This window comes from Chrysemys picta, chromosome 2 (assembly GCF_011386835.1).
Source record: "Chrysemys picta bellii isolate R12L10 chromosome 2, ASM1138683v2, whole genome shotgun sequence".
NCBI classification, from domain to species: Eukaryota; Metazoa; Chordata; order Testudines; family Emydidae; genus Chrysemys; species Chrysemys picta.
In genome coordinates, this window is record NC_088792.1 from 25108264 (window position 1) to 25115034 (window position 6771).

Below are 6771 nucleotides of genomic sequence, written 5' to 3' on the forward strand. Positions count from 1 at the left end.
GTCCCTTTTTGACCGGGCGTTCTGGTCTAAAACCGGATGCCTGGCCACCCTACCCCTGCGCCCAACCTGGGGATTGCCGCACTCTCCCAATCCCACCAGTTACCTGCGGGGAGCTTGAGGGGGAAGCTCTCTCCTCTCCGCTGCACCTGCCCCAGCAGCTGGGCCTAGGTGAGGGGTGGCCTGCCGCCACCTCCCACAGCCAGGCTCTCTCTCAGGCAGCGCAGCCACCACACTGGGTGGCTGGGCTCTCACGTCGACTCAGAGCAGCTTGTGGGAGAAGTGTGTGGTCCACCTAGCCCTTTCGCTCCCCAGCACGTTTCCGGCTCACTCAGCCTCTGACTCTGCAGCTGGGCGCAGGTGGCGAGCGGAAAGGGCGGGACCACCTACTTCTCCTTCTGGACACTGTGCTGTGGGTCATTGTGAGAGCCCAGCCGCCCAGCCAGCGCGGCAGCTGCCTGCGAGAGAGAGACCCTGGCTGCGGGCGGTGGTGGCAGCAGTGGGAGAAGGACAGCCCCTCTCCCTGCCCTGGTAGGCCAATCTCGGGGGGCACTTGCCCCTGCATGTTCCCCCTACGCGTCGCCCCTGCTCCTGCAGGCAGCAACCGGACTTTTGGTGTCTGATCAGTGTTTCTGACTGGACAATGTCAGGTGCTGTTTTCGACCAGACTTTCTGGTAGAAAACCGGACACCTGGCAACTCTACTGACTGGTGGGAAGAATCAGCAGATGGGCTCTTAAGCCCTTCAGCTGCTCAAAGTATTTGTCCAGGGCTGTGATAATTCCTCTTTACCCTCTGCCTGGGACCTAGCCCTGCCTCGCAACAGGTAACCAGCTGAGCTCTGACTCTTGGTTCCTATTCCTGACTTTGGCTCTGACTCAGACTCTAACCCTGGGTTCCTATTCTTGGCTACTGACTCTTTGTCTAACCACTGGGCCTGACCACTCAAGTCCTGGACTCTGACACGGCAAGGGCCTCAGGAGTAAGACTGAAACAACACTGCCAACATGTGTGATGGCTTCTGTGATCTGATCATTCATAATCTGACCGGCAGCATAAATCTCTTTTTGTCTCTTCTGATCATTAATTCTGGGTTTGAGTCAAACTGGTGACACCTTAGGGAGCCTTTCATACTTTACATTGCCAGTCTCCTGAGTCTCCTTATTTCATCAATTGAACGGGGTTCAAGTGCCCTCTTCTGATAAAGAAATGCAGGACTAAGACTTTTCATAGATTCATAGATTGATAGATTCTAGGACTGGAAGGGACCTCGAGAGGTCATCGAGTCCAGTCCCCTGCCCGCATGGCAGGACCAAATACCATCTAGACCATCCCTGATAGACATTTATCTAACCTACTCTTAAATATCTCAAGAGATGGAGATTCCACAACCTCCCTAGGCAATTTATTCCAGTGTTTAACCACCCTGACAGTTAGGAACTTTTTCCTAATGTCCAACCTAGACCTCCCTTGCTGCAGTTTAAACCCATTGTTTCTGGTTCTATCCTTAGAGGCTAAGGTGAACAAGTTTTCTCCCTCCTCCTTATGACACCCTTTTAAATACCTGAAAACTGCTATCATGTCCCCTCTCAGTCTTCTCTTTTCCAAACTAAACAAACCCAATTCTTTCAGCCTTCCTTCATAGGTCATGTTCTCAAGACCTTTAATCATTCTTGTTGCTCTTCTGTGGACCCTTTCCAATTTCTCCACATCTTTTTTAAAATGCGGTGCCCAGAACAGGACACAGTACTCCAGCTGAGGCCTAACCAGAGCAGAGTAGAGCGGAAGAATGACTTCTCGTGTCTTGCTCACAACACACCTGTTAATACATCCCAGAATCATGTTTGCTTTTTTTGCAACAGCATCACACTGTTGACTCATATTTAGCTTGTGGTCCACTATAACCCCTAGATCCCTTTCTGCCGTACTCCTTCCTAGACAGTCTCTTCCCATTCTGTATGTGTGAAACTGATTTTTCCTTCCTAAGTGGAGCACTTTGCATTTGTCTTTGTTAAACTTCATCCTGTTTACCTCAGCCCATTTCTCCAATTTGTCCAGATCATTTTGAATTATGACCCTGTCCTCCAAAGCAGTTGCAATCCCTCCCAGTTTGGTATCATCCGCAAACTTAATAAGCGTACTTTCTATGCCAATATCTAAGTCGTTGATGAAGATATTGAACAGCGCCGGTCCCAAAACAGACCCCTGCGGTACCCCACTCGTTATGCCTTTCCAGCAGGATTGGGAACCATTAATAACAACTCTCTGAGTACGGTTATCCAGCCAGTTATGCACCCACCTTATAGTAGCCCCATCTAAATTGTATTTGCCTAGTTTATCGATAAGAATATCATGCGAGACCGTATCAAATGCCTTACTAAAGTCTAGGTATACCACATCCACAGCCTCACCCTTATCCACAAGGCTTGTTATCCTATCAAAGAAAGCTATCAGATTGGTTTGACATGATTTGTTCTTCACAAATCCATGCTGGCTGTTCCCTATCACCTTACCACCTTCCAAGTGTTTGCAGATGATTTCCTTAATTACTTGCTCCATTATCTTCCCTGGCACAGAAGTTAAACTAACTGGTCTGTAGTTTCCTGGGTTGTTTTTATTTCCCTTTTTATAGATGGGCACTATATTTGCCCTTTTCCAGTCTTCTGGAATCTCTCCCGTCTCCCATGATTTTCCAAAGATAATAGCTAGAGGCTCAGATACCTCCTCTATTAGCTCCTTGAGTATTCTAGGATGCATTTCATCAGGCCCTGGTGACTTGCAGGCATCTAACATGCAGGTAAAGTGCATTGCAGTCAGTGTTTATAGGTTAGCTTAAATATTTTGACACAGACTAATGAAATGAAACCAATGTCTTGCCTACATGCACAGGGGCTGATTCTGACACCTGCTAAACCATTTTTATTCTGGTGAAGTTGGAGCCACTCCTGTTTAGACTGAGGTATCTGAATTTAGATCAGGCCTCCTAGAATCAAATGGAAGAGATCTATAAGGCCATTAAGTCTTTTCCATCTGCTGGGGCAGGAAGGCCAAAATTTTCTGAGGTGGTGATGATTTTTGGATATCCTACTGAGATACTTTGGGCCTCTTCCTTCATACTTGCTGAGCACCTACAATTTCCATTTCCATCAGTGGGACAGACAGGTGCTAAGCACCTCAGACAATCAGACTCAAGGGCATGGATCCATAAAGATACTTAAGGGCCTAAATCCCATTTTTATGCACCACCACAAAACTCCCAGGTGGCTGCTACCTAACTCTGTAGGTGCCTAAAGTCATTCACTGCCTATGTTTTTGCAGTAAAAAGTTCCCTAGGTGCCCATGTTACTGCCTCTGGTCATGTGCATTGCTGCCTCACTCTAGGTGCCCAGATGCCTATCTCCTGCCTAAGTGCCAAAGCAATCTACAAGTTGGGGTGGAAAGATAGGTATTGGGCCCATATCCAGTAAACCTGTTCAGAGGCTACTTAATTCAGAACAGCCATTGGGAAGGGAGGAGGAGGCGGCCCGCCTGTAACCTAGTGGAGAGGGTACTCTGCCAAGTCCCAGGTACTGGTTCAAGTCCCCCTTCTGCCGGATAAACAGAAGGGATTTCAACAAGGATCTGTAATCTCAGGTGAGTGCTCTAACCATTAGGCTATAGAGGGAATCTTACATTCTTTTGGCTCAATTAAGATTTAATTATTCAATTAAAGTGGAACAACTTGAATAGGGGAGATTTGATGGAGCCCCACTTCACTAGGCAAGAGAATAGCCTGGTTAGAGCACTCATCTGAGAGGTGGCTGAGTCCTGTACTCCTCTCTTCTCATCAGGCAGAAGGGAAACTTGAACTGGTCATCTCTCACACCTCAGGTAAATACCTGAACCATTGGGCTAAAGGCTATAAGGCAGCTCAGCCTCTTCTCCTCCCCTCTGCTGTTTTGTGTGGAGTTAGGTGGCCTCTAAGCATGCTTACTGGATCAGGTCCCACATCCAAGTTAGGTGGTGATGGGCTCATCTCCCCCCAGTTTATGGATCACAAACAGGAATAGGCACCTCCCTGCAGCCCAAACTTAGGTGCCTGGCTCCATCAGAGGGAGGGGGCACATACATATCATTGGTCTATCCCATCGCCTAGCTTAGGTGGCTCCCTGCCTAGCATGCAGACTTTGTGGATCATGGTCAGAGGCATCTGCCCCTTCCCATTCTCTGTATAGGGGGCCTAGGCACCTAACTGAGGCTGTGTAGATTGCAGTGTTGTTCCAGTGATATTTTTTTTTAGATGCCTCAAATTAAGCATTGCAAAGCTCAGTATTGCAATTCTTAAGTCCCTTTTGTAGATCCAGCCAAGATGTCCCAAATTGGGCACCTGTAACCTAAGGCATTTCCAGTGGCTGCTTTTGAAATCTTCAGCTGACATCTTAGAGAATGTATTGGGTATTAAATCGATGCCACCTCCAATTTAGTCCAAGGGCTCAGAAAATGAAATCTCTGTAGATCCATTCTCTTCATAAACACAGACAAAACAACTGCTCTTGTGGAAATAACACACATGCCCGCAAGTCTTTCTGGAGCTAAAACCATTAATAAGCCATGAATAGTTCCCAGGAAATGGCAGCATCAGTCTCAAAATAAAGCAGCACCACTGACAGGTTTTCATTTGACAGGAATGCACAGAGATGTTGGGCTGTTACGAGTTTCTTTTGAGAAGCTACATTTGACAGATGCTGCAGTCTCAGGAGTTGTCAGTCATATCCTCAGTGCTTGCAATGGTTTTATAAGGGGCCACGTTTAAAAAACAATATATATACTGGTACTTCAGGTTTCTTGCACTAGATTTATCTGTTAAAACCATGGATAGTTCACTGTCTATTGCATTTAGGAAGGATTAGGTTTTTGTCGTAAATGACTTCACTGTACAAATACAAACCAACAAAAAAAAATTCCATTGATTGAAATTTACAGATAAGCACAGTAAGAAAAATGCTGTGTGAGAACTTACGAGAGTTTGATTTAAGGTTATTTACTTTGTATATTTTGACATGGGATGTTGACAACTTGTGATTTAATGGTTATTGTTTTAACTTTTTGAATCTCAATATCTACTGTTAAACAATTGTCTGATCCTCTCCATAACTTTAAATTGATTATTTTTAAGCTTTTTAAAATTTTAATGCTATATGTTAATTTGGGGGGGCAGAGGGTATTGAATTCTGCCAAGCACACACAGGTCATTCCACTGTTTTAAAATATTGTGCAAGACTTTTCTATCATTATTGTGAATTATGACATGCATAATAATGGAGCTATTAGTTGGGCAGATAGGAAAATGTCTTGGCCCTACATTCTGGGAACTCTGGTTATAAATAAATAAATTAATGGAGATATCCCATCTCCTAGAACTGGAAGGGACCTTGAAAGGTCATTGAGTCCAGCCCCCTGCCTTCACTAGCAGGACCAAGTACTGATTTTGCCCCAGATCCCCAAGTGGCCCCCTCAAGGATTGAACTCACAACCCTGGGTTTAGCAGGCCAATGCTCAAACCACTGAGCTATCTCTCCCCCCTTCCCCCCCCCCCCCCCCCCCGAGGGGGGGGGAAAGACAATAAAGACAATAAAACTGTACCTGAGACAACCTTGGAGGTCCCTTAATATAATGGCTCCTGAAAAGCTGGGATATCATGGCATCAGAGAGGAATTTGTAACATAAAAAAATTGTAAAGACTGTATCCACTAAAAAAACTAAAACCCACTAAAACCTCTTCTTTGGATGGCTGCTGTGGATGGGAGAAGACTCTCTCTCTTCATAAACAAACATTTGTGTTTTGTTTAAACTTTGCTATTTAGTGGTCATCTGCAAATTTATCTTCATTATAAAATGTAACTGATTAATCTTAAAGTGCATGTATATGTAACTCTGCTTTTAATTATTAAAAGCAGAAAAGACTCTTTCCAGCTGCCAACCTCTGGGATTCTGAGAAAAGGTCTTGATAAACCAAGTTATAAATTCTACAAACATAGGCTTTGTCAGAAAGTGAATTCCAGAACTAAGGTTCTCCACTGAGAACACCCTGCTACCATTGTCCTCTCTTTTCAAGCAAATATGCCTTCTTTCTCATGAAAGGCGATGTGATTTGTTCATGACAGTGGAGCTGCTTCACCTCACAATGATGTAACCTGTACATAAATCTGCAAATGTTCAGTGGCATTACACCACTGTCAGTGACAGATCTTGAGTTATCTTTATTTACCTATTTACCCACCATCTTGTTCACTTTGTATGCATGATATAGAGAACAACTTATATGCATTCCATCAAGATAATTAAAAATGTTCTTGCACCCAGAACTACATATAAATAAAAATGGCCACTTGAACCTTCTCACCACTTCAAGAACACATGAAGTACTTGCATTAAAATGTTTATGAAGCAGCATGCTTCAAGATAGATAGAAAGCTATCCTGATTGTACAAGGAGATTGGAATGCTAAAGTGGGTACTGATGCACAGGCAGCTTGGTGAGATTATTGTGGCCCTTTCTGTAATGCGGTAACCAACGAGAGAGGATTGAGACTTTTGGAGTTTGCCAGCTATAACAATCTGGTTCTTGTAAACACATTAGGAGCACATAAAGCATCCAGTCAATCAACATGGTGTGCACCTAATGGTCTACATCACAGCCAGTTCAACTACATCATGATGCAAAACCAATTTTGTTCTGGGATTAACAGAGCTAAAACAAGGAGCTTCCCCGGTGCTGATACTGGAAGTGAGCATGA